Raw genomic sequence first — 27,218 nt, 5'->3', positions numbered from 1 at the left:
TAGCAAGGAGGAAGGCGGGGAGCTCTGTGTCCCTGACAACTCAGCCCTGTGGGCTCTGACACTGAAGGAGCGGCACTTCCGGGCTCTTGGTCCGGGTGGGGGGTGCGGCTCCTGATACCAAGACCCGGTCCTCGTCCCTGAGGGTAAATCACAAAACGCAATGACAAGGTTTTGAGGAAAGGAAAGAATAGTTTATTGACTTGCTAAGCAAATGAGGGACTGGCAGCCTCCTGCCTTAAAAACCTGCCATCCTCCTGACACACAAGCGGTTAGGACTTTTAGAGGGGATATCGTGGGAGAGAGGCTGGGGTGCAGACACATGAAGTAGCAGCTTGCAGGGGTCCAAGCAGACATTCCTGCACTCATTCACTAGCTCTTTGTTTTTCATTTCTGCTCCTCCTCAGTCCCTGGGGACTGGATGCTTGAGGTTGAACAAAATCAGCTTTCAGCTTTATCTCTGACCCTCAGACTCGGAAAATCTGGAGAATAATTAGAAACTGCCCCCTCACCCCCAGCCCTGTTAGTGGTTACGAAGTTTCTGAAGCTACTTGAGTTCACTTTCCAGAGAATGTTAGTGTTCAGTTTTGAACAAAGATTTCATTTCTTACTGTTACATTCCCTTAACAGCAGTCCTAAAACAGATCATGAAATGCCTTGAAGGAGAGTTTCTGACTTTATTTCCTGAAGATAGCCACAAGTTGAAAAAAACAGCTGTAAGCATATTTGGAATATCAGTGCTGGCTGCCAAGACAGAAACTGCTGTCTGCAGTTCAGATTTCCAGTGGATTTGTCTTATGTGTTCAAATTCTGCAAATGTTGCCGTTAGAATCAGCAGGGGACTGTCTCCTTGCAACTGCCTGGAGCTGACAGCCTTGCGTTTAACAGTAGCATGCAGAATTTTTTCAAGAGCCCCTCCCCTACTTCTAGCATATGAACAAGTTGGGGAAATGAGACCAGGGGACCCAAAGATGCCTTTATGTCCAGACCTACTGCCCCGCTCCCTCCACAGAGGCCTCAGGAGCTGAGGGGGCAATGCTTGCCAGCCCAGGGCCTCCACTCTGCATTCCAGGCTGTTCCCCTGCTGCTGTTCCCCACACTTGTTACTGCTTTCAGAAATCTGCAAAGAAAAACACAAAGGCAACTTGGGCCTTACTGAGGTTTCGGTTTAGTGAACAGGTGAGGCTACAGATCCTAGGAGTCAGCCTTTCCTGGCCCTGGCCCTGCCAGTCCTTCAGTTCATTCTGTGTTGTGAGTACCAGAGCTGGCCCTTCCTGCTGAGAACCTTTTAGCCGATGCCGTTGCCCAGTGCCTATTGCCCTATGCAGCCGGCCGGGTACGCAGCTGGCTGTGTATGGATCCCACTATGCTGCCTGCTCTCCACACAATACCCTGGGACTCTGATACCACCTTCATGACTCCTCTCCCTGTCCCGCATGCCCTCTAGCTTAATTGAGGTACAGCTGACATGGAAACAATGGCACACACTCCAAGGGAAGGATTGATGATGTGATTATAACGTCCTCAACCATCACTGCAGTCAAGATGAGGAATGCCCATCACCCCAACAGTGTCCTTATGCCCTTTTGTAATTCCTCCTTCCCTGCCATCAGCAATCACAGCCCCATTCCCCGGCTATGCCTGGTCTCCTTCAGATCCCTATAGATGACTGTATTTTCTAGAGTTTTCTGTGCACTCATTTTATCTGGCTCCTTTTACTCAGCATCATCATTTTGAGATGCATGCCTGCCTTGACATGGATGAACAAGTCATACCTTTTTATTGCTGAAGAGTGTTCTTTCTCCTGGGGTACTAGACCATGGTTGGTTTATCCATTCCCCTAAGGACGAACTACAAATAAAGCTCTTATGCATTTGTGTGTGTTGTTGCATAAACATGTTTTTATTCCTCTTGGATAGCTGTGCTAGGTGTACGTAACTTTTAAACACATAGCCAAGCAGTTTTTTACCAACCCCATAAGAATACTCCAGTTGTTCCACGTGTTTGTCAACATGTTTACATTCAGGTCTTTAATTTTAGCCATTCTCATGTGAAGTATCTCATTATGTTTTCCACCTACATTTGTCCTTCCACTTCCATTTCCCACATGACTCATGTTCAGAAAAAGAAAAGTCAAGCCACACATGGAGTGGGAACAGATACTTGGAAATTATACCCTCAGCAAAGGACATGTGTTTACCATGTATAAAGACCTCCTACAGCCCGATGGCCAAAAGACAGGTAACCGTTCCTTGCTCCCCAGGAAACAGCAGAAAAGGCAAGTGATGTGTCCCAGGCATCCCGCCAAGTAGGTGAGGGTGATGGCCCCCATCACTATCCATTGCCAGTCTGACCCCATTGCTGCCCGGCCCTGGCCATCCTTCCCTGGGCCCCCCGTGTGATCCCAGCCCTGACCCCACATGGTGCCTCCAGCCTGCAGCACAAAGTGGTGGTGTCTTATTTTGATGTAAATCTTTGTGTGGCCTCGCCGCTTTCAGAGTAGGGGCCAAAGCTGCCTCCCCCTGAAAAACCGTGTGGTTTAACCCAGTCACTCTCCTCCTGGCCCCAACGGAGGAGACTCCAGGAGCTCAGCCCTTTTAGGTTCTGGGTGTGCATGCTTTGGGCCTGGTGCCCATGACAGCATATACAATGTGGTGGGTTTTGCTAAACTGGGTAAGTCAAACTGTTAGCTCTCCTGACTAAACTAGGACAGGCCAGTGGGGGCAGTTCAAGAGACTCAGGCAAGTTCCACATTAAGGACTATTAGCTACCCCTCATCGTGGCAGCCTGCTATACCCCTACACCACCCCCAGTCTGGAAGGGCCTGGGTCTCTGACACCCAGTGCCCAAAGAAATAACTCCAGGGGGCTGTCACCTGGGAAGATGCCCAAGGTGGCTCTGTGATGGGGTGAGGACCCAGGCTGGTGAGCCCACTGCCTCCACGTGTTGACTGACAGCCTGAGCCCAGAGGACCTATCCTTTCTGGGGCGCCACATGGGAAATTCCTGGGGAACAGCCACACACAACTTCCCAGAGCTGAACCTGGGCCAGCTGAGCGTAGAGGGCGGTCACTTTTCACCAGTGCTGAGCACACCCGGACAGGTGGAGGCAGAGCGTCTGACCATCCACTTCACTGTACACTCTGGACTGTCTTCCCAGGCTCAGCATCCTCCTGGTGACCCAGGTGTGCCTGCTTCCGGGAGCTCTTTCCTTATGCACTGGAGGGCAGGACCAGACCAAGGGGTGGGGGTGAGGCTCCAAGCGCCATGGTTTCTGTGTTGGGAAGGGGACAGAGGCTGGGCCAGGGCCTCCTGTCCTCCTGTGTCCAGCTGCCCCTCTGGCCAACAGGCCTCCCCTGAAGTGAGGGGCTGGGGCTGTGTCCATATACTTGGTACCCAGAGGAGCTCTGCACTGGAGTGGAGAATGGGATACCTGCTCCTGACATCCTTGCCCCTGGAGCAGCAGCTGGGGGCTTCCAAGCTGCTGGTAGCCTCGGCTACGTGGCTTCTCTGCAGATCCTGATGAGGGGCAGGCCCCAGAGCCCCTCTGCCTGGGCCCAGAGCAGTGCACCAGGTGCCAGAGGTCCCTGCCACCTCCCCAGCACAAGTTGGGTGAGGCAGGTGCGCTGCAGCCCACAGTCAGGGTGGCCAGGCAGCCGTGTGAGCCTGGTTTCCCAGCAGCATCCGTTCAGAGCCTGGCATGCTTGATGCACCTGCACACACCTGCCCCAGTGACCACCCAGCAGGCCCAGGGCTGCTGCTTTGTTTCTGGGCCCAGATGCTCTTCTGTCTCAGGTTCAGGCTGGTAGGCCATGCTGGATGACAGGTGTGACCTGCGCCACTGCCCTGGCAGAGGCCCGTCTGCCCTCCTTCTGCCCAAACCTACCTCCCTATTTGCCTGGGGAGCCTGAGGTCATCCCTGGGACCACCATGCAGGCAGATGGCTCTGAGGGTGCTGTGGGTAGGGCGAGGGGAAGGAGGGTGGCCTGGGTGTCCCAATTTTACCTCCTGTCACCTAGTCACCTGAGGGTCAGGAGGGCCCATGTCCACTTCCCCAGTCCCAGTCTGGGGCTCCACCTACAGCATAAGGCCTGGAGACTGTCTCCAGCCTAGAGTCCCCCAAGGGGGTGTTTGTGCTGATCCCGGAACTCCACTCCAGGCCAGCCCTCCCTTCCTGGGGTGGTGAACACATCCTGAGAGCCCTGTGGGAGCGTTATGGGGAGAATCAGAGCCACGTGCCTCCACTCAGCTTCCCCAGCCTTTTGTCACAGATGTCAGGCCACTCAGCCAGGAGCCATGAGCGGGACACCAGGGGCCTCACACCAGCCTGACGTGGGGCTGGACGGCTGAGGGGCACCATGGAGGAGGAGGACTGGGGGATCTAGGAGCTTTGGTGGGTGGTCTGAGGTGTGAAGTGTGGAGAAATAGGGCTCAGAGAAAGCCCCCCAATGGAAGGAGTGCACCTCTTGGATGTGTTTTGAGAGACCAAGTTCAGCGTTTTTTGAAAAGGAATTTTCTGGAATGTGTGTGGCAGCTGTGTTGCATTAAATGGGACAGTGCTAGACTGGTGCCTTGCAGCCCTGGGATCTGCTTGGGTTACATGTGCCGTGGTATTCCAGACGTGAAGAGACACCCCGGGGCTTCTGATCAATAGATTTTGGTGTCTGATCATAATCTATAGGTGACAGGAAGAAAGGTCCAGTTTCTGTTTGAGCAGCCCTCCCCAGTGTTGCCAAGGTGTGTCAGCCTGGTGCTTAGAGCACCCTGCTCTTCCTGAGCACCTTATGGAGGGAGGACAGAGGATGGAGAACCACCTGCATAGGTCAGGACCCCCCTGCGTCAGAGAGTTTGAGGGCTGGTGGGTTGGGAGGCACATGATGTCTGCATGTGCGGCAAAGCTCTGAGACGAAAGAGCATGTGCTGGCAATCCATTCACTTACTGCATCCCACCTGCACAGGGATGAGACCAATCCCCAGGAACCACAGACCTCAGGGGCAACATCCAGATCACACTGCCCTCAAGGAGTCTATTTCTTTTTTTTTTTATTAAGGTATTATTGATATATACTCTTATGAAGGTTTCACATGAGAAAACAATGTGGTTACTATATTCACCCCTGTTATCTTGCCCCCCCATACCCTATTGCAGTCACTGTCCATCAGTGTAGTAATATGCCACAGAGTCACTATTTGCCTTCTCTGTGCTATACTGTCTTCCCCATAATCCCCCCACACCATGTGGGCCAGTCTTAATACTACCCCTGAATCCCCTTCTCCCACCCTCCCCTTTGGTCACTGCTAGTCCCCTCTTGGAGCCTGTGAGTCTCTTGCTGTTTTGGTCCTTCAGTTTTCCTTTATTGTTATACTCCACAAATGAGGGAAATCATTTGGTACTTGTCTTTCTTTGCCTGGCTTATTTCACTGAGCATAATAATATCCTTGATCTCCATCCACGTGGTTGCAAATGGTAGAATTTCTTTCTTATGGGTGAATAGTATTCCATTGTGTTTATATACTACATCATCTTTATGCATTCATCTACTGAGGACACTTAGGTTGCTTCCATATCTTAGCTATTGTAAATAGTGCTGCAATAAACATAGGGGTGCATATATGTTCTTGAATCTGAGAAATTATATTTGGGTAAATTCCTAGAAGTGGAATTCCAGGTCAAATGGTATTTCTATTTTTAATTTTTTGTGGAGCCTCCATATTGCCTTCCACAATGGTTCAATTACCTTACATTCCCATCAGAAGTGTAGGACGGCTCCCCTTTCTCTGTATCCTTGCCAGCATTTGTTGTTCTTAGTCTTTTCGATGCTGGCCATCCTAACTGGTGTGAGGTAGTATCTCATTGTGGTTTTTATTTGCATTTCCCTAATCATCAGTGATGTGGAGTATGTTTTCATGTGCCTGTTGACCATATGAATTTCATCTTTGGAGAATTATCTGTTCACATCCCCTGCCCATTTTTAAATTGGGTTATTTGCTTTTTGGATGTTGAGTTGTGTGAGTTCTTTATATATTTTGGATGTTAACCCCTTGTTGGATATGTCATTTATAAATATATTCTCCCATATTGTAGGATGCCTTTTTGTTTGTTGATGGTGTCCTTTGCTGTACAGAAGCTTTTAAGTTTGATATAGTCCCATGTGCTCATTTTTGCTTTTGTTTCCCTTGCTCGAGGAAATGCATTCAGAAAAGAATTGCTCATGTTAATATTCAGGAGATTTTTTCCTGTTATCTTTTAAGAGTTTTGTGGTTTCATGACTTATATTCAGGTCTTTGATCCATTTCGAGTTTACTTTTGTGTATGGGGATAGACAATAATCCAGTTTCATTCTCTTGCATGTAGCTGTTCATTTTTGCCAACGCCAGTTGTTGAAGAGGCTGTCATTTCCCCATTGTCTGTCCATGGCTCCTTTATCGTATATTAATTGAGCATATATGCTTGGGTTTATATCTGAACTCTCTCATCTGTTCGATTGGTCTATGGGTCTCTTCTTGTGCCAGTACTAAATTATCTTGATTACTGTGGCTTTGTTATAGAGCTTGAAGTTGGGATCCAAGTCCTCCTGGCTTTATTCTTCCTTGTCAGGATTGCTTTGGCTATTTGGGGTCTTCTGTGGGTCCATATGAATTTTAGAATTATTTTCTTTAGTTCCTTGAAGAATGCTGTTGGTATTTTGATAGGGATTTCATTGAATCTGTTGATTGCTTTAGGCAGGATGGCCATTTTGACAATATTAATTCTTCCTATCCATGAGCTTGGGATGTATTTCCATTTGTTAGTGTCCTCTTTAATTTTTTTTAGGAGTGTCTTGTAATTTTCAGTGTATAGGTCTTTCACTTCCTTCATTAGGTTTATTCCTAGATATTTTATTCTTTTTGATGCAATTGTGAATGGAATTGGTTTTCTGATGTCTGTTTCTGTTCGTTCATCAATAGTGTATAGGAGTGCAACAGTTTTCTGTGTATTAATTTTGTATCCTGCAACTTTGCTGAATTCAGATATTAGATCTAATAGTTTTGGATTTGATTCTTTAGTTTTTTATGTACAATATCATGTCATCTGCAAAGAGTGACACTTTAACTTCTTCTTTACCAGTCTTGATGCCTTTTATTTCCCTGTGTTGTCTGATAGCAGTGGCGAGGACTCCAGAACTATGTTGAATAAAAGTGGAGAGAGTGGGCATCCCTGTCTTGTTCCTGATCTTAAAGGAAAGGCTTTCAGCTTCTTGCTGTTAAGTATGATGTTGGCTGTGTGTTTGTCATATATGGCCTTGATTATGTTGAGGTACTTGCCCTGTATACCCATTTTCTTGAGAGTTTTTATTATGAATGGATGTTGAATTTTGTTGAATGCTTGTTCAGTGTCTACGGAGATGATCATGTAGTTTTTGTCTTTTGTTGATGTGGTGGATGCTGTTGATGGATTTTCGAATGTTGTACCATCCTTGCATCCCTGAGATGAATCCCACTTCATCATGATGTATGATCCTCTTGATGTATTTTTGATTTCGGTTTGCTAATATTTTGTTGAGTATTTTTGCATCTATGTTCATCAGGGATGTTGGCCTGTAATTTTCCTTTTTGTGTGGTGTCTTTGCCTGGTTTTTGGTATTAGAGTGATGCTGGCCTCATAGAATGAGTTTGAAAGTATTCCTTCCTCTTCTACTTTTTTGGAAAAGTTTAAGGAGGATGGGTATTAGATCTTCACTAAATGTTTGATAAAAATCAGCAGTGAAGCCATATGTTCCAGGTGTTTTGTTCTTAGGTAGTTTTTTGATTACCAGTTCAATTTTGTTGCTGGTAATTTGTTCAGATCTTCTGTTTCTTTCTGGCTTAGGCTTGGAAGGTTGTATTTTTCTATAAAGTTGTCCATTTCTTCTGAGTTATCCAGTTTGTTACCATATAATTTTTTGTAGTATTCTATAATAATTATTTGTTCCTCTGTGGTGTCTGTAGTGATTTTTCCTTTCTCATTTTTTATTCTGTTTGTGTAAACTCTTTTTCTTGATATGTCTGACGTGAGGTTTATCTATTTCGTTTATTTTCTCGAGGAACCACCTCCTGCTTTCATTGATTTTGTCTGTTGTTTTATTCGTCTTGATTTTATTTTTGCTCCAATCTTTATTATGTCCCTCCTTCTACTGACTTTAGGCCTCATTTGTTCTTGTTTTTCTAGTTTCATTTATTGTGAGTTTTGACTGTTCATATGGGATTGTTCTTCATCCCTGAAGTGGGCCTGCAGTGCAGTATACTTCCCTGTTATCACTGTGTTCACTGCATCCCACAGATATTGTGGTGTTGAATGATTGTTGTCATTTGTCTCCAAATATTGATTGATCTCTGTTTTTATTTGCTCATTGATCCATTGGTTATTTAGAAACATGTTTTTAACTCTCCATGTGTCTGCAGGCCTTTCGTTTTCTTTGCGTATTGTATTTCTAGTTTCATACCCTTGTGGTCTGAGAAGCTGGTTGGTGCAATTTCAATCTTTTTGAATTTACTGAGGATCTTTTTGTGGCCTAGTATATGATCCATTCTTGAAAATGTTCCATGTGTACTTGAGAACAATGTGTATCCTGCTGCTTTTGGGTGTAGAGTTCTGTAGATGTCTGTTAGGTCCATCTGTTGTAATGTGTTGTTCAGTGCCTCTGTCTCCTTACTTATTTTCTGTGTGGTTGATCTGTCCTTTGGAGTGAGTGGAGTGTTGAAGTCTCCTAGAATGAATGCATTGCATTCTATTTCCCCTTTTAATTCTGTTAGTATTTGTTTCACATATGTAGGTGCTCCTGTGGTGGGTCCATAGATATTTATAATGGTTATATCCTCTTTTTGGATTGACCCCTTTATCATTGTGTAATGTCCTTCTTTGTCTCTTGTGATTTTCCTTGTTTTAAAATCTATTTTGTCTGATACAAGTACTGCAACACCTACTTTTTTCTCTCTTTTAGTTGCTTGAAATATCTTTTTCCATCCCTTCACTTTTAGTCTGTGTATGTCTTTGGATTTGAAGTGAGTCTCTTGTAGGGAGCTTATAGTTGGGTCTTGTTTTTTTTTATCCATTCAGTGACTCCATGAGGCTCACAGGTGTAAGCCTCTATGCTTTGTGTTTGTAGTTGCTGTAGGCGGGGCTTCCCTCTGGCTGGCCTGAAGCCAGGGCAGGGGCAGCCAGTTTTTGAGCCAGGTGCAGCCTATCAGCGGCCTAGCTGGGAGGAAGACACAGAAGGCTGCATGTCACAGTGGGGGGCCTTGGAGCTGCGTGGCCAGCCAGGGGGATGTAGCACCTGAAGATGAGTTAAGTTCCCAACCTGTTGGACAGGGCTTTTAGGAAGTCTTTCTGACTGCTGCCCAGGTCAGCTGGATATGAGTCCCTGTTTTCCAGATGTAGCTGGAATCTCCATCTCTCCATGTATTCTGCCTGTCTTAGCTTTCCAACCCCACTAATCGCCTGAGCACTGTGCAATGTAGGTTGTGCTCCCTGAACAGATCTCCAGGGCAAGGTGTTCATCAGTCCCAGGCCTCCACTCCCTCCCTGGTCTGTGTCTCTTCCTCCCGCCGATGGGCTGGGGTCGGGGAAGGGCTTGGGTCCCGCTGCATCACAGCTTTGGTACCTTACACTTTCCATGAGGTCTGCTCTTTTTCTCCAGATGTATGCAGTCTGGTGCAGCCATCTTTCTTATTACTCTTTCAGGATGAGTTGTATTAATTATATTTTTGTATTATATGTGGTTTTAGGAGGAGGTCTGTGTCTCACCTCTTCACACAGCCATCTTTAATCCCTAGGAAGGGTACTTCTCAGGGATGAGGGGAGGAAGTTGCACAGGGTCTCCCCTGGGAGTATGCCCTGGGAATCTGCGGTGGCTGGCCACCCCTGGATCCTCAGATGCCTCCGCTGGGCACCCAGGGGGTGGTGGTTCCATGCAGCACTGCACCATGTCCGTGTCCATCCCGGGAAAGGCCAGGCCTAGGGAGGATGTCCCCACCTCTTCCTGGAATCCTGTGGCTACAACTCGGTGGTTGATGGTACCCAGGCAGCAGCAGGTGGTGTCGACAACCCGGGAGGCCACATGCAGGAATGGTGACACCCTCTACGTGGTGGGGCAGCTTGCCTTTGCCCAGTGGACCACGATCAGAAGGGATGACTCAGCACAAAGGTGGCTACATTGGCCACAGCTACCTGAGGGTCCTTGAGGATGCAGCGGCAGCCTGGGGAGCTGCCCAAGTTGGCCAGTGGAGGAGGTGCCAGAGCATGTGCCCCAGCAGAGGCTCAGGATGAGCAGCAGGAGGAAGAGGAGCAGGAAACAGACTAGGGTCCTGGGGTGCCAGGTGCCGCCTTCTTGAAAGGAATGCTCTCCTGTGCACGCAGCCAGGGTAGCACAGGCTGCGGGCCTGATGTCAGCAGCTGCAGGGCCACGCAGGTGAACAGAAGAGTGAGGTTATCCTGGGCTCTGCCCATTACCCTGCTTCCTCCCTGTCTTCAGTGCCCTCTTGCTCCGGGCCCTGTGCAGAGGGTACTGCCAATCACCAGCACCCGTGGGGTCCCTGTCACGGGGAGGTTCCATGAGCACCACCTACTCAGAGGAGGCAACTGGGCCCCAGAGAGGGAGGGGAAGGACTGGTCGGCAGTGGAGCTGGAATCCCAGCCCCACCTGTCTGTCGGATGCCCCCACAGTCAACATGGCCCAAAGCTTCCCTGAGGCTGGGGAGCAGCCCACCCCTTGCGAATGGCTCCAGGCCAGAAACTTACCTGACTCTGGCCACTAAGTTTAAATGTTGCGGGACCTGAAGAACAAGAGTCCCTTTCTGCTGGCCCTCTGGCCTGGGGGCTCCAGCTGGCAGGACAGGGTGTATCTGCAGGACAGAGGGGGCACCTGTGAGCCCCTGGAGCCACATGTCAGGGGGCCCTTCTCCCGCAGCCCGCCCGCAGCTGGAGCCTATAGCTGACTCCTGCCCGGCCTCACCTCCTCCGTTCATCCAGGGGCTCCATGGCCCGGAAAAAAGACCTGAAGCGCTTCTCGGGCTTCAGGTCATACAGCGAGGCCGCGTACTTGTGTATGAGGATCTCACGTATGATGGAAGCTTCCTGGGGCAGAGGAAGGACAGGATGCAGACAAGGAGGGGCGTGAGAAGTGGGGCAGTGGGATGGTCCCGGATCTTTGCTCACGTGGGAACCCACCTTCCCTCCAATGCTATCCAGCCCTGCCTGTTCCCACTGTTGGGTCTCTAGCTGCTCCTCCAGTAAGGCCATCTTGATGCCACTCCCATCCCCCACCCAACAAAGCCTTGAGTGTCCTCAGCTCGGCTGTGTTAACTTTCTCAAGACATGTTAGAGCCAGGGGTTGGGCCAGACAGAGTCCTGCCCAGGGGCTCTGCACCACCCCTCACTTTCTGTGGCGGGGTGCTACAGTAGCTCAACTCTGCCTCTCTCATCCCATCAGCCTGGAAGGCAGCAAGGTAGTCCAAGTGCATCAGAAACAGCCCCCTGCACCCTGAACAAGGCCCAACCTCCCACCCTTTCTCAAGTTGGAGGTCCACTGGGGCCCTCCAAGGGGCAGGCCTGCCAGAAACAGCACCCAGTCCTAGGCCAGGATCTGGGATACCGAGGAGGAGGGACTAGACTGGGAGCTGAGGCCAAGCATCCCACTCAACTCTCTCTGATGACACAGGGAGACTGAGGCCTCAGGCAGGAAGGCATGGCCAGCACCCCCATGTGCTTCCTGCCTTGAAGGAGCAACATCCCTCCCCCTGGGCAGGGCCTGAGGGAGAGGCCAGTCCTTCTCAGAGGCTGCCCCTGTAGCCCTCAGCCCCACCTGCCCTGGGGCCAGGACCGGGGCTTAGGGAGATCCTTCTGGCTGCCCTCTCGAAACAGCCCAGCTCCTGGGGTGGAAGGGAGACTCCCAGGAGGCCGGCTCGCTAGGATCTCCTCTTCAGAGCTCACCATCCTGCCCCCCACCCTGTGCCCCTCTGGCCTCACTCACATGCTCAGTACGTTCCGGGTGTTTGTCTAGGACCAGCAGGTCAGCCAGGAACAATCTGAATAACGGGACCATGCCCTGTACCACCGGGATGGAGAGGTGATGAGTCCCCGCCTATCTCTGGGGTAGGCGCCCACAGAGCCTCCCTGAACCCCTAACTCACAGTCCTTAGCTCTGCTTGGACCACCCTGTGCTGCCTCCCACCCCTCCCTTTACCCTGCTCTCCCCTCCTGTCCCTCCCAGGGCTGGCTTTGGCCAGTCCCAAGACCTGTGGTCCCTGCACCTGTCCTCTAACTTCTCCCTGTACCCAGCTGCTCTCTCCCTCCTGGTCACCCCAGTCCTGGCAGTTCACGGCTGGTGGCACCAGGAGCAAGTGCAGGGTCGCCCCACCACCCACAACCCCGGCCAGGTCATTCTTACCTGCTCCTGCCTATGTCGGAGTCCCCAGGGGTCCCTCAGCCATTGCCTCAACACCAAGGTCGCCTCCTGCAAGGTCCAGGACACTCAGGTGTGCTCATGCTCGCCTCCCACATGGCCTCCCACAACCAGACCTTGGTTGGTAGATGCCTCGCCCGAGTCCCCTGGTACTATGCTGTCCCCACCTCCAGCAGGCTCTCAGCTGAGGGCGATCACAGCTCCAGCACACACTCACACTTATGGGTGTCCTTGGGCCACTGCCAGCCGCCCTGAGAGGCTTCCTCACCTGCAGAGTGTCAGGGGAGTTCCCTCTGCCTCCCAGGGTGCCCTGAGCACTCACTGTCACCTGGCTATCACCACGGCTCCCCTCACATGACCAGGTGGGATGGGCACAAAGCTGAAGGCCATCTTGTGCTCCCTGGACCTTGCTCACCTGGGAGGCCTGCACCCCAGGGTAACAACCCTCCATGTCCAGATGAGAGGCCTGAGGCCTCAGAGGGGCAGTGACGGGCTCAGGGGGCCCTAGGGAGGGGCCGACCTTGCTCAGCCATAGGCCCCACCCCTGCTGCCAGCCCAGCGCCAGCCCCAGCCCCAGCCCTGACCAGGGTCTGTCCTCTGCTTCTTCACTGGATGTCAGGCCCCCAGTCATATGGAGCCAGGGAGGGAGACAAACAGGACACTTAGGGGGCCAGGGGGAGCGTACTTTTCCCATCAGCTGCCCCCTCTCACCACGCACACCTCGAGTCAGCCCAAGTCTGGACCACAGCGCAGCAGAGGATTTGTCCCAAGGACCCCTTCCTTCTAGACCTCTAGCCTCCATTTACCTTGAGGAGCCACTTCCGGTTAAGCCACATCTCCTCCTCTGTAATAAGACTCTTATGCATCCTGGAGGTCTTCCTGAGGGGAGGAGAGAGGAGGGAGACATGTGGACAACAGGAGGAGAGTTTGGGGGCATCGGACCCCTTTTCCTGGAGAACCCAGAAGATCCACTAGCCTGCATGAGGCTTTCCACCATGGCCCTGAGTCCTGGGAAGGGGGCTGCATGTTTCTACCTGGGGCCTCTATTCCCAATTCTCCTGGGGGTGGATCTGCTTTGGGACAGGTGGCTGTCCATGGGGCAGAGACCTCCTGCTGCAGAACACATGCTGAACATCTCCCATTGGCTTCAACCCACACCTGACGAAGAAACCCGATTCCTGAGGGGGAACCGCTGGCCTAACCCATGGGGGCTCTGAGAGCCCGCCATTCTGTAAGCCCCTGTCCCCAGGGTCTGCTGCCTCCCAGGAGCCCCAGCCGACTGAGGGGACACTGCCAGACCTAGTGATGGTGTGTCTGGTCCACTCAGGTCCCCTGGTCCCAGGGACAGGACTACCTACCGGGAAACATGTCCCCAGGTGCATTTCAGTCGACCCACGGCAGGGTTGTGCAGGGCCAAGAGAATGGTGTGGAGGGACGCAAAATTTTTGAGGGCCTGGCACTCCTGGGAGAGAAGACAGAGCTGAGAGCGTGGCCTGCTTTTTTGCTTCTGTCCCCCCATGAACTCCTGTCCTTAAGGAAACAGACACCCAGGGAGCCCAGCACACCTGGTACCTGGTGAGGAGCCCTCCTGGGTGGAGGACTGTAGCTCAACCCAAGGAAGGGGCCAGGGATGACTGTCCCACCCACGGGGCCTGCGAGTCCAGGTTGGCATGTCCCTGGCAGGAGGGGCCCAGGGACCGGGCAGGGTCAGTCCGCAGGCATACATCCTGAGAGTTGGCCAAGGGGAGGAGAAGGTCCCAAGATGCCAGGATGGACCCCAGGGGATGTCCCATGACATACCATGGCCACATGGATCCAGAACTCCACCACTCGGGCCCTGTCCCGGGCCGTCATGCTCGGGGCCCCGAGGCAGGAGGAGATGACCAAGTTAGCCACGTCATCAGATTGTGTGCTGATCTTCTGTATGGTGGGGGGTAGGTACTGAAGGTGTCCGATATGTAACTGGCACCAGGAGTAGGTCTTGCAGATGTCAGCCGCCACCTTGGTGAACAGCTCCTAGGGATGGCAATGGGGGTCACATTCAGCTGTGCCCATGGTGCCCCTGGGCCCAGGCAGTCACCAGTCAGAGCTGGAGCCCAGGCCGCTGAGGATGTGCTGTGAGCCTTGCGGCAGTCCAGGCTTCAGACCCCATCCACTCAGGCACCCAGGACCGGATGCACAGGACCCTGCAGTCTTGGGGAACAGAGGGGCTTTGCTCACAGGCATCCTCACTCACTTACTCCCTGCAGCACAGGGCAGCTCACTCCTGCCCATCCTAGGGCATCTGCCTCCCATTCTGTCACCCTGTGGACCCCGCTCCCCATGCAGATGTAGTTTCCCCCAGAACAACTCCAACCAGGCCTTTGTTGGTGTCTGTGTCTCCCATGCAGTCAGGTCCATGGCAGCGTCCTCTGAAGTGTGGAGGCTGTGGATCCTGCCAGGCCAACAGCCCGAGGACCTAAGGCCCTGGCAGCACTTCCCTGAGCACCCCTCCACTACCCTGCCCTTCCCACCCCAGCCAGGCCCTGCCCACCTTCCCTCCGCTATTCCTCATTGGTCTGCAAGGATCTCTAAGTGCAAGCCCTGCTGTCCCTGTGGTCAGTGAAGGCTTGGGGGTGAGGAGAGTTTCTCAGGCACATGGTGGGAAACTGGGATGTAGGCCCAGATCAAAGGAGTGCACATCAGGGGACAGCAGGTCTGGGGCAGCCCATGGCACAGGGAAGGCCCACCCCAACTTCGGTCCTGCTCTGCTCACCGCATACATCAGGGTCAGCTGCTCGGCCACCAGGCGGGGGGGGAATGCCAGGATGGTGGGCTTCTCCTCCCCTGGCACGACATAGGTGCTCACAGCACAGGGGCTGATGGGCTCTGGAGCTGGCTCTGTCTCTGACAGGCCCGGTGCCATTCGAGCAGGTGCTCCGGGTCCCAGGGCTGAGGCCACTGCTGGGACATCCTCCAGCTCTGCAGGGGCTGAAGCAGGTGACACTGGCCGTAGCTTCAGCACAGGAGTCTCAGGGAGCTCCTGAACTGGCTGTAGCCTTGAAGCCGGCCCTCCCTGTGTCTCTGGAGCCAGCTGCATCTGCTGTGGTTCTGGAGCAGGGAGGACACAGAGAAAGGGTCACCCCGGTGCTGATACCCCGCACCTTACCATGACAGAAAAGCCCTCACTGCCTTGAAGGCAACCCCGGTCTGGGAAGCCCACCCTAGATGTTCCCCTGGCTGCAGTCCCTCACCTTCCAGCTCTGCCACAGTGGGCCCCAGGGGCTCCTGCTGGACCAAGTGATGGAGGACTTGGCCTTCTGGGATGGATGAAAGCTGGCTGCCATGGAGGACGCTGGGCACATGCTCGGGCTCCCAGGCATGGCGCCTAGCCTGGCCTATCCTGGGGCTGGGGGAAGGCCTGGGGGTGGAAAAGTGAGAAGCCTGGTCTTTCCAGCCACACTGCCCTCCCGGCCCACCCTTGTGTGGGCCTGGCCACTCTGCATTCCCCTGCCTGTCCAGGCATCTGCCCCTCCCCCTTCCTGACCCTGTGTGTCTGTCCTGGGACCCCATCCTTTCCCATCCTCCCAAGTAGGAAGTCCTCAGTCATTAGCCCGCCTGTGGAAATCCAAAGATCGGTGACCTGCTGGGTTCTGCTGTGCTCCCCCTGCCCCAAGCCCCAAACTCCTCGTCTCCCCATTCTGTGCAGATGGGCAGTGATGTCTCTGGACCCAGTGAATGGTCACATTTTCAGATCCTCCTCTGGCCCCTTGTGATGACCTCTGTTACATGAGGAGGCCGTGAGGGCATCACCCGTGATGCTCCCTGGCTGTGACCTGCAGTTGACGCCTGAAGTGACTGCCTGACTCCACCTGGGACAGGGTCCCAGTATTGTGTCTGCTTCCTTCACTCAGTTATGCCAAGTGTCCCCAAAGGGCCTGTGCAAAGCAAGTGCTTCATACCTATTGTTGCTGAAGGAAGTCCTACCAGAACCCTCCCAGGTACCCATCTGCTGCCCAATGAGGTCACTCATGTGGCCGCGGTGAAGACAGGGACCTGGCCCAGCCACAGGGAATTGCAAGCCTCCGTTCCAAAGGCTGCTTTCCGTGTGCTTTTCCAAATTGAGGCCCCTGACAGGTGAGGTCAAAGGCTTTTCATCGGGTACAGAGAAGTAATAGCCGCAAAGTGGCCCAGCTTGGCCAGCAGTCCTTTCTGCACCGCCAGGTAGGTTCCCCATGGGTACCCTAACAGGCTGATCACCAGCCACCCTGCCTGTCAGAGGAGCACCCTGAAGCTCAGACACATGTGGGAACACCCAAGAGACACAGCGGACTGTGGGCAGAGGCCCGACTGGGCCGAGGAGGGGGTGGATGATCACCTGGTGGCCTGCTGGCCTGTGGTGGACTGGTCAGTGTCTTCGGGAGGGAGTGAGGACTCAGGAGTGCTCCAGCTGATGTTTCTGCCTGGCTCCACTCGTGTCGTCCTCATTCTCCATTTCTTCCTCACACCTGTCCAGGGAGCCCTCCGCCTGTGGACCTTATTCCCACGGAGAGTTGACTCCTCTTCATGCTGAAGGGGGCAGGGGGCATATCGTCAGCGGGAAACCCGGGAACCACCAGGACGAGGGAGGTTTGCAACTCACCTGAGAATCCCCAGCCCTGTGGGGTGCGATCAAGGAGAGGGAAGGGGTGCCCCCAGGGAATGAGATTCCAGGCCCTCTGGAGTGGGACTGTCGACCACTCTCGTGGGGAAGCCCTGGGAGGGCCCTGGCAGCTTGCCAGGTTTGGAATGGTGTCCTGGGTGTAGACAGCCTGCCCCAGGCCTGGAGAGATGGAGTAGGTGAATCCATCCACCAGCTCCTCCACGCTCCCCAGGGTGGAGCTCCGAAAAGCTAGTGCCTAGTAGCTTGGGAGGTGCCACCCGGGGCTGCCTGGACCTCCCCTCGGGGAAATGTGGGCCTCAAACCCTGCCCCTGACATCAGGCACACAGGGCCATCTGCCTACGACTGGTCACTGAGGGAAGGAGAGGACACCACCTGGGCTCAGGACTAACACATTGGTGGAAGTACCTGGTCCCAACACTCACCTCCATGTCCTGAATGATGAGACCAGAGGTGTGACACTGACTGCCCCACCAGGGGGCCACCACCTCACAACATGCTGCCACCCAGGAATGGCCCCCCTCCTCCCCAGCCGCTAGTCCTGCCCATACCCCACACCCACCGCACACACACGCACACACACAGAAGGGGCCAGGGAGAAGGTCATCCCGGGATGGGTCACACCTGGGGCCTGGACCTGGAGTGTCCTGCTCTGGGCTGCCCTGTGTTACCTCAGGGTTCCTTGGACAACATGGACAGAGGCGTTGGAGGTGGTCTCTGAGCCAACGCCCACAGCGAGCAGGAAGACTGTTCCTCTTTGCTTCCCTGACTTCCATGCCTTCAGAAGGCTCCACACTAGACCGCATGTTGCTCTGTAGAGCGTCTCTGGTCAAGTGAGCAGGACTGGGGTCTGTGACCAGGAACTGGGCACTGGGTCACAATTCAGGTTCTGTGCATGTCATCAGTGACATCATTTCTGAAGGTTCCATTTCCTGGGCCCCTCCCTGCATTCAGACACATCCACATGCCCCTCTGGGCTGCTGACTGCCCATCCTCCTGGACCCCTTGCCATGCATGACTACCCAAATGTCCACCAGAGTCTTCCCCTCGTTCTTTGGGTCCCAGGTTCCCAGCTCTGAGGAGATAAGAGCTGAGTTCAGACCTCTTTTGCTCACCAGTTTCCTGTCCTGCTGAAGCCGCACTGCCTCCCAGGAGCTGCCCAAGATCCCAGCCCGCACATGGAGGGTCATGCCAGACATTCCTCCCTAGAGACATCTTCAGGGATATATGGATGACAACTCCAACTCCTGGGGACTGGTATCATGTGACTGATGCACAGACTCGGAAATGGAAAAATGCCAACAAGCCTTGGCATGGAGTGTGGACCATCTCGCAAGTCAGGCCCGGGTTCAGGCCATGTGATCTTGGGCAAGTCACCTCCCCTCTAGGCCATTTTCAGATGTGCACCTTGAAGGGTTGGCAATGAGAGGAGATGAAGGTGTTGTCATTGACTCCCAAGGCATCCACCTTCCAGAGGTCTCCGTTATCTGAGGACCATACCCCAGTGCCTTCTGTTGGCATATGTGGTGGGCAGCCTGTATGGTGAACCCAGTAATCCCTCCTCCTAGAAAGCACATACCCTGTGACCACTGCATGGCATGAACAGCACAGCCAAGGGGATGTGCTGTCACAGCCACATTTAACGACAACCAGCCTGTCACTTCCCTACTTTTGTGCTCTCCGTCCAAAAGGGTCCTGATGCGGCTCAGGGCAGTGATCTTGGGAGTCTGTATCAGCGTGTATGTGTCACGGCTTATATGCACGTATTCTGTTTCAGACACTAGGATTTGGGTCCACTGAGAAAATGGATACACTGATCCATTTTCATGGTGTGGCATATTTAGGGAACAAACGTTATGGTTAAGATCGCAGAATAGGGACGGAGCCACTAGCTCATGTTCAACATCCAGCTTTAACCACGTAGTAGGCATTTGACTGTGGGTGAGTCACTGACCTTGTTAGCATGGACCTCAGTTTCTCCACCCGTCCCTTGGCCATCATCATAGGATCTTGATTGCATGAGGTCACAGAGAGCATTGAATGAGTTACCCTGGGAAGAAGGCTTGAAAGGCCTGGCACATCACAAGTGCTTCATCTAGTTAGTATAAATCTATTGGTACATTCCTCTAACCTGTGTGTAAGCTCCAGAGGGCACAGAGCTAAGGGGTCAGTGCAGAATTTCCAGAACCTCCCACTTAGCCTTAGTCCTATTAGTAAAATTGGTGTCTCACCCCCACACTCTTCGATCTAAGATGGCTACCGTTAAGTTTTGGTTTCCCAGAATTAAGTTCAGCTTCCCACTCATGACAGCTGAACACCTGTGATGCAGACCAATAAAGTCCCACCAGCTAACCCTAATGACTCCATAGCCAATTAGCTGGTGCCAGTGCCTTAATAGGGTATATAAGCCAAAGCTCCCCAGCCCGCGCTACTGCTCTCACTCACGGGCAGGCACCTCTCCGCCGCTAAATCTCTTGGTTGGATATCTGCGTCTCGGTGTGGTTGTCTTTCCCTTAAGGAATCTGGCAGTCCTTTTAAGTTCATTTACAGATCAATGGTTGTAACCAATGCAGGGCCTTGCAACCTCCAGGACAAGGGGTGGAGAGGAAATGGCCATTCTCTCCTCCCCTCCATTCCTGGTGTGTAACTGGTCTGGCATCTGGAAAAGTTTCTGCTAGAAGGGGTGGGTAGGGGAAGGAGAGCATCAGCCGTGGCTGGAGAAGTTGGATGGTGCTGAGCCTGGCTAGCGACTAAGTGATAAGAGGCTTTCTCCCTACCTGCCCTTTGCCTTGACTGTTTTCGATTTTGCAGTCTCATAGGGTGACTTGCCCTGGCCTGGGAACATCTCTCCCTCCAAGGCTATATCCGTCATCGTTGGCAGGATCTGGTGAACCTGAAATCGGTCCTCATGGTTCCCTGTGTGTGTGGACTGCTCCTACAGATGGTGTAGAGATACTTAGTCCCCTAGAGGTGGTGGGGATACATCTGGGGATCCCTCTAGGGGTGGCAGGGATTCCCCAGGGGATTCCCGTGTGGATGGTGAGGCTTCACCTGGAGATCCCACAGTGGGGATGGTGTCTGTGGCAAAGTGCCTCCTGGAGGAGTGGGCCTCTCCCGAGAATCTGGGAAAAATGGGGACACTGGAGGCAGTGGAGTCAGCCCCGTGTAAAATCAGGGACTCGGGAACTGAGTGGCCATGACGTGGCAGGAAAAGTGGAGTGGTTGTTTCTCACAGCATTAGAAAGGGTTACTAATGAGAGAAATGCCCTCCAGTGGCAAGCGTCCAGGAAGATGAGTTGTGGGGTGGTCTGAGAAGGGAAAGAAAACAGATCACACTGTTGAGAGACACAGTGGTGGCACAGGATGGGACAGCACAAAAACAGGAGATAGAGAGCCCATGGGGGTGGTGAAGGAAGCCGTGGTGCCTTCAGCCCTGGAGACAGCAGAGGAGATGGCAGGGTAGGAGGAGCCGGGGACAATGACGGGGTTTGACCAAGGACAGGGCTCTTGCTGAGGCTGCTGCCTGAGGCACCAACCCTCCCATAGTGAAGGCCTGTCCAGTTTGTTAGGCAAATAAAGATGCAACAGCTGCGGGTTCCTCGCTGAGTGGAGCAGACCCTACCCAACTGTCGAGCACTCCACGCTCCGCGACTATACCCTGGCCGAGCTGGAGCTTCTGTGTACATGGCCTTTGCATCTTTGAGGTTTAGGAGTAGAGGGCATTGTTCCGTCTGGGTCAGAAATGAGTAAAAGTGGCTTCCCTCATGACTCACCCATCTCTCTGGCAGAGGATACAAAATGCCAGTGAGCACCAGGGAATGATGTACTTTTGGATTGCCTGACTGCAGCCCTAAGGGCAGTTTGGCCTAATCAGGGTGAGTTGCCATATTTCCCTGCTAGTTGGAAAACGTGTGCAGCACTCCAGCAGGTGCTGGGGAGCTGGGCATGAGAAGTATCAGCTGTAATGTGGACCGACAGGGCCCCTGTGAAGAGTTGTTCACCACGGGGATGAGGACTCTGGTGCTCTGTACAGCTCCTCCATCCTTCTCTGGGTCCCTAGTGACTATTCTTGCTCCTCCACGTAGGAAAACCTGTAAGTGAGGTCACTCCTGCTGCTCAGATCTGGGGGAGGCTGAAATCAGAAGAGCTCAGATAAATATGGTCTGCGGCTAAAAGAAGAGCTTTACAGGGCCCTGTGAAAGTCTCGAGGACCCAGATTATGAGTTGATTGATAAAGGCGGGGGCAGTGAAAGAAATCTCCATGGAGACCCTAGTAGAGAATCTTCCTAGAACTGTGGCACCAATTAAAGCCAGAGCAGCAGTCCAAGCTGCTGACGTACAAGACACAGAAGCCAGAGGCAAAGCCCTTCCTCTGGCCCATGTGCCTGCAGGACTTCCAGGGCCCCTGACCCCACAGGAGGGTGATTGGGGAGAGTCACCGCCCCCACCTTGGGGACATGGTGAGGACTGGAGGTCACATGTAACAATTAGCAATTCACTGGTCCCCAGTGACTGTGCAGAATGTACCAGTTCTGGCACTGGTGGAGTCCGGAGCTGAATGTTCTCTGATATATGGTAACGGTGACTGGTTTCCTGGGACCCCCACTGTGATAGATGCTATTGGGGTAAGGCAGTTAGAGTGAAGAAAGCGCAAAATACATTGGGGATGGGGCATTTACCCCCAAGGCAGTACACTGTGTATATTTCTCCAATCCCTGAATATATTTTGGGGTTGGATACCCTGCAGTGGTTACTGACCACTGCAGGTGAGTTCAGACTGAGGATATGTGTGGTAAAGGCAGCTCGGAGGGGACTTGCTAAGCACTTGCCCATAGCTCTGTCTGTACCTCGGCAAGTGACAAATACTAAGCAGTATGTATTGCCAGGGGGCACAAAGAAAATGGAGAAACCCTACAGGAGCTGGAGAATGTGGGCATCCTAAAGTGTGCTCATAGGCCTTTTACCTCCCCGGTGTGACACATCATGTTGAGGACCTTGCTAATGCTTTCTTCTCTATTGACATAACACAGGAGAGCCAGTTAGTTTGCCTTCATGTGGGAAGGCTGGCAGAGGATGTTCACTGTCTATCTGCAGGGATACCTCCGCAGTCCCACCATCTGTCACGGACTTGTAGCCCAGGACTTGGCAGCATGGGAGAAACTCCCGACAGTGCAGCTGTATCATTATATTGATGACATTATGCTCACATCTGATTCTCTTCCAGATCTACAAGGTGCAGCACCCGGAGTGCTGCAGCACCTACAGGAGAAAGGATGACAGGAGGGACAGAAGTTGGGGCCAGCTATCCCATTCTCCCTGGCCTCCTGGTTGGCTGCTGGTGGCAGAGGGATCTGTGATGTAGGTCCAGGGAGAGGAAATCCCAGGGAAAAATACCTTTAACAAAGGAAATCAGTCAAAGGAAGAAATAAAGTTTAAAATTCATTTATTGCTTACAAACTGCAGTCTGTGGGCTTCTCTCTTTCCTGCTCCAGCAGAAGCAAAACCAGCCCTCCCCATCTCCTCTCAGGTACAGCCGATAAGCCCTCCACTGTCCAGGTGATTACCCATTGGTATGGAGATGAACTTCTGTCCACCCCTGAGGAATGATACAAATGCACTGAAGCCATACTTCTTCTTTCCACCTCTGATCGCCTATTGATATGGAGATGTACTAAAGCCAGGTGAGATTCTAGAAGTATTACAGTTTTACCCACTCATGAGCACTGGTGGAAGATTCTGTAAAGGTCCAGACAGAGATGGCCTGTGAGCAGATGAAAATGTAGAGCCAAAGGAGGGCTGTCTGGAAATAAGTGGAAGACTCTAAATAGGGAGGGACTTGGTTGGAAAAAGACTACACCAGGCAGTAGTCATAGAGATATTCTGAGGCCTTAAGGGGAGGCCAGAAGAGGAGACCAGAGCTGCCTATTCTGGCCCCAGAGGGGAATTGGGGCTAAGTGGCAGCTGTGGAGCTGGATTTCAGTCAACCTGAGTACCTTTTCCTACAGCTGGAACTGGGGGGGAAATGGAAAGGTCTGGGACAAGGGGCATGCCCCATGCGTCAGGGAGGGGTGTTCCCTTCCATGGAAAACACACCCCCCATGGCCCCAGCAAAGCTGCTTTCCTTTCCTGCCCCAACCCTCCCTTTACCAGAACTCCCACCTTCCAGGCAGCTGGCTAAGCAACCCATTAAGGCCAGCTTCCTAACTCATAAATGAAGCCTTCTGTTCCATGGGTTCTTGTTCACGGAGTCAAAGGATGAACTTGGCAAACACTCAGAGTAGGAGAGCAACGGAGAGGCTTTTATTTAGAGATGAAGCATGAGGACAGAGCTCCTGGCTCCCGCTGGGAGGGAACAAGAGAGTCCAGGGTGGTGCGTTTTGTAGGGGATTTATAGGCGATTGAGAGACAAAGGGCCAGGGATGCAGACCTGCTACGTGATCCCAAAATGTTTATCTTTGAGAGACATTAAGTTTCTTATGGTCTTCTGCAAAGTTAGCTTAACACAAGAAATGTACTGCTCTGCTTCTCAGGATAGCAGCTTCTTGGTCTCAGAGCGTATCATCCAGGACTGCCTGCTCTACTTTCAAGGTGGGCTGAGTTATTGTCTGTCTGTTAACGAGTATGTTAAGAAACTTTTTAACATCTTGGGTTTTAAAATGCAATCTTATCTTTAAGATGGAATCCTTCTTGGTTTGTTTTTTTATTTATTTTATTTATTTATTTTATTTTGGTATCATTAATCTACAATTACAGAAAGAATATTATGTTTACCAGGTTCCCCCCTTCACCGAGTCCCCTCCACATACCCCTTCACAGTCACTGTCCATCTGTGTAGTAAGATGCTGTAAAATCACTACTTGTCTTCTCTGTGTTGCGCGGCCCTCCCTGTGCCCCCACGCACTATACATGCTAATCGTAATGCCCTCTTAATTTTTCCCCGCCCTTATCCTTCCCTTCCCACCCATGGTCCCCAGTCCCTTTCCCTTTGGTAACTATTAGTCCATTCTTGGGCTCTGTGAATCTGCTGCTGTTTTGTTCCGTCAGTTTTCCTTTGTTCTTATACTCCACATATGAGTGAAATCATTTGATACTTGTCCTTTTCTGCTTGGCTTATTTCACTGAGTATAATACCCTCTAGCTCCATCCATGTTGTTGTGAATGGTAGGATCTGTTTTTTTCTTATGGCTGCGTAATATTCCATTGTGTGTACGTACCACATCTTCTTTATCCATTCATCTACTGATGGACATTTAGCTTGCTTCCGTATCTTGGCTATTGTAAATAGTGCAGCGATAAACATTGGGGTGCATCTGTCTTTTTCAAACTGGAGTGCTGCATTCTTAGGGTAAATTCCTAGAAGTGGAATTCCTGGGTCAAATGGTATTTCTATTTTGAGCATTCTAAGAAATCTCCGTACTGCTTTCCACAATGGTTGAACTATACATTTTCACCAGCAGTGTAGGAGAGTTCCCCTTTCTCCACAACCTCACCAACATTTGTTGTTGTTCGTCTTTTCGATGATGGCGATCCTTACTGGTGTGAGGTGATATCTCATTGTGGTTTTAATTTGCATTTCTCTGATGATTAGTGATGTGGAGCATCTTTTCATGTGCCTGTTGGCCATCTGGATTTCTTCTTTAGAGAACTGTCTATTCAGCTCCTCTGCCCATTTTTTAATTGGATTATTTGCTTTTTGTTTGTTGAGTCGTGTGAGCTCTTTATATATTTTGGATGTCAATCCTTTAACAGATCTGTCATTTATGAATATGTTCTCCCATACTGTAGGATAACTTTTTGTTCTGTTGATGGTGTCCTTTGCTGTACAGAAGCTTTTTAGCTTGATATATCTCACTTCTTCATTTTTGCCTTTGTTTCCCTTGCCCGGGAAGATATGTTCATGAAGAAGTCACTCATGTTTATGTCCATGAGATTTTTGCCTATGTTTTTTTCCATGAGTTTTATGGTTTCATGACTTACATATAGGTCTTTGATCCATTTGGAGTTTACTTTTGTGTATGGGGTTAGACAGTGATCCAATTTCATTCTCTTACATGTAGCTGTGCAGTTTTGCCAGCACCGTCTGTTGAGGAGACTGTCATTTCCCCATTGTATGTCCATGGCTCCTTTATCGTATATTAATTGGCCATATATGTTTAGGTTAATGTCTGGAGTCTGTACTCTGTTCCACTGTTCTATGGCTCTGTTCTTGTGCCAGTACCAAATTGCCTGGATTACTGTGGCTTTGTAGTAGAGCTTGAAGTTGGGGAGCGAGATCCCCCCCCACCCCACTTTATTCTTCCTTCTAAGAATTGTGTTGGCTATTTGGGGTCTTTGACCGGTCCATATGAATTTTTGAAGTATTTGTTCCAGTTCATTGAAGAATGCTGTTGAATCCTTCTTGTTTTTGACTACATAAATGACTGTGCTTGTTTGCTGAAATCAATTGTCCAGGTTGCAAATTATTTTATTAGTGCTGGAGGAGGAAAATCAGCTTCGGTGTAAAGTTAAAAACATAAGCTGGGTCTTTCAAAGTTCTCAAGTAAATCTTACCATAGTATGACTTAATTGACACAATGAAGACTTGGGCTATGCTGAGGTATTTTCTTATCCTGGGGATATTCATACATTCCAGGCCAAGTTACTCCTGGCTTTTTAGTTCTAACTCATTTTCACTAAAGAATGACTATAATTCTCAGTTTGATATTTTTACCTTAGATAATTAATGTGACCCTGACTTTGCTTTATGTTTAATATGGAGTTTCATAGGGTTTTCTTTGCACATTGTTACATTGTTCTGACTGTGATTAACCTGCTTTTTTTCCAGAGGCCCTCACCCTACTGTGTCTAAAGCCACAGCCCCTGTCTCACTTCCAACCCAAGTATTTGCAGAGATGAGGAAGAATTTGTTCATTTGAACAAATCCCCTGGGTGACAGGTACACAGGGAAAATTTCCACTTTGCTCTGCACCCCACTCCCCATGCACCGGGCATGCTCTGGGGTGTAATTTAGTAGGAAGAGGCCCTGGCCCACAGAAGCAAGCAGCTGTCACCCAGCTCCCAGCAGGGCAAGTGCACGGGTTGGCTTCAAAAAGGATATGGGGACTGTGCCAGTTGAATTGTTGAAGAAAATCCCTCTAGATTTCCACTTCACACGGATCACTCACATTCTACCAGACGCCAGTTGAGACAGGGACCAGAGTAGGGTGAGGGCCTCCAGAAAAACATAAAAGCAAGATAATCACAGAAAAATGTTAACAATGTGCAGTGAAACCCCTACCAAAACAAATAATTTGCAACCTGGGCTATTTAGCAAGCAAGCCCAGTAATAAACAAGTAGTAAAAACAGGAAGGGTTCCATCTTCCACATAAGATTGCATTTAAAAGTAATTTAAAATTAGTAATAAAGTCTCTTCACATACTCTTTAACAAACAATAAATCTGCCCACCTTGGGAGCAAAGCAGGTAGTTTTGATTGATAGTCTCCCACACCAGGAATCTGTTCTCCTGGGAGGAAATCAGAGCCTTAAATGTCTTGTAAATAACGGGAAGACTGTTAAGAAATGTAATGTCTCTTAGACAAACAACATTTTGGGTCCACTTAGCAGGTGTGCATCCCTAGCCCTTTGTCTCTCAACCGCCTATAAATTCCCTGGACAAGCACCACCGTGAACTCTCTTGTCCCCTCCTGGTGTGAGCCGGGAGCTCTGCCTCCCGCTTTATCCCTAAATCAACGCCTCTCCCTGGTTCTCCTACTGTGTTTTCGAAGCTCACTCTGACTCCGGAACAAGAAGCCTGGCATCACAGGCACCCGTGTGTGCTTGCTTCCTGTATCCGGAGGCGCACAGAGCTAGAGAGCCAGGAAGGGGCTGATTCCAGGATTCCACGTGACCAGGCGGGGACCGAGGGCAGGTTTGGGGGCGCTGTGTGTCCTGTGTGCGTCACCCTTCCCCATCCTGCGCCCCCAGAGCTACAGGGTCACGGAGGGCGGCCAGATATCAAGACCCCATCAAGAGGCGTCCCAGGCGGCCCCTCTAAGTGTCAGGGTCAGGAGCGGGCGCTTAGGGGCCAAGGCCCAATCTCTGCCTCGCACTCCCCCGGACAGGTGCTTCCAGAGAGGACATACTCCCCTAAGGCTGTGCCCCCGGGGCAGATGCGGGGACCCC

At 51.5% G+C, this 27,218-nt stretch overlaps 1 protein-coding gene across 17 annotated transcripts in view; it reads left to right on the top strand.

Moving 5' to 3' along the window:
* LOC118971547 (ADAMTS-like protein 3) overlaps window positions 1-27,218 on the top strand; it is a 109,441-nt gene that overhangs the window by 12,476 nt on the left and 69,747 nt on the right. For 13 of the 17 annotated variants that reach the window (XR_012123947.1, XR_012123949.1, XR_012123954.1 and 10 more), the window contains exons 2-4: window positions 18,174-18,423; window positions 22,280-22,413; window positions 22,583-22,736. The exons of 2 other annotated variants lie outside the window; for them this stretch is intronic. The gene's annotated coding sequence lies outside the window, so the exon portion shown is untranslated. The remainder of the gene's footprint in view (window positions 1-18,173; window positions 18,424-22,279; window positions 22,414-22,582; window positions 22,737-27,218) is intronic. 2 more of the 17 variants (XM_073218951.1, XM_073218952.1) reach the window with 2 other exon arrangements.

This window comes from Manis javanica, chromosome 12, assembly GCF_040802235.1.
Source record: "Manis javanica isolate MJ-LG chromosome 12, MJ_LKY, whole genome shotgun sequence".
NCBI lineage: Eukaryota > Metazoa > Chordata > Mammalia > Pholidota > Manidae > Manis > Manis javanica.
Note: the sequence above shows the minus strand (reverse complement) of the source record. Positions and strands in the feature narration are given on the sequence as shown.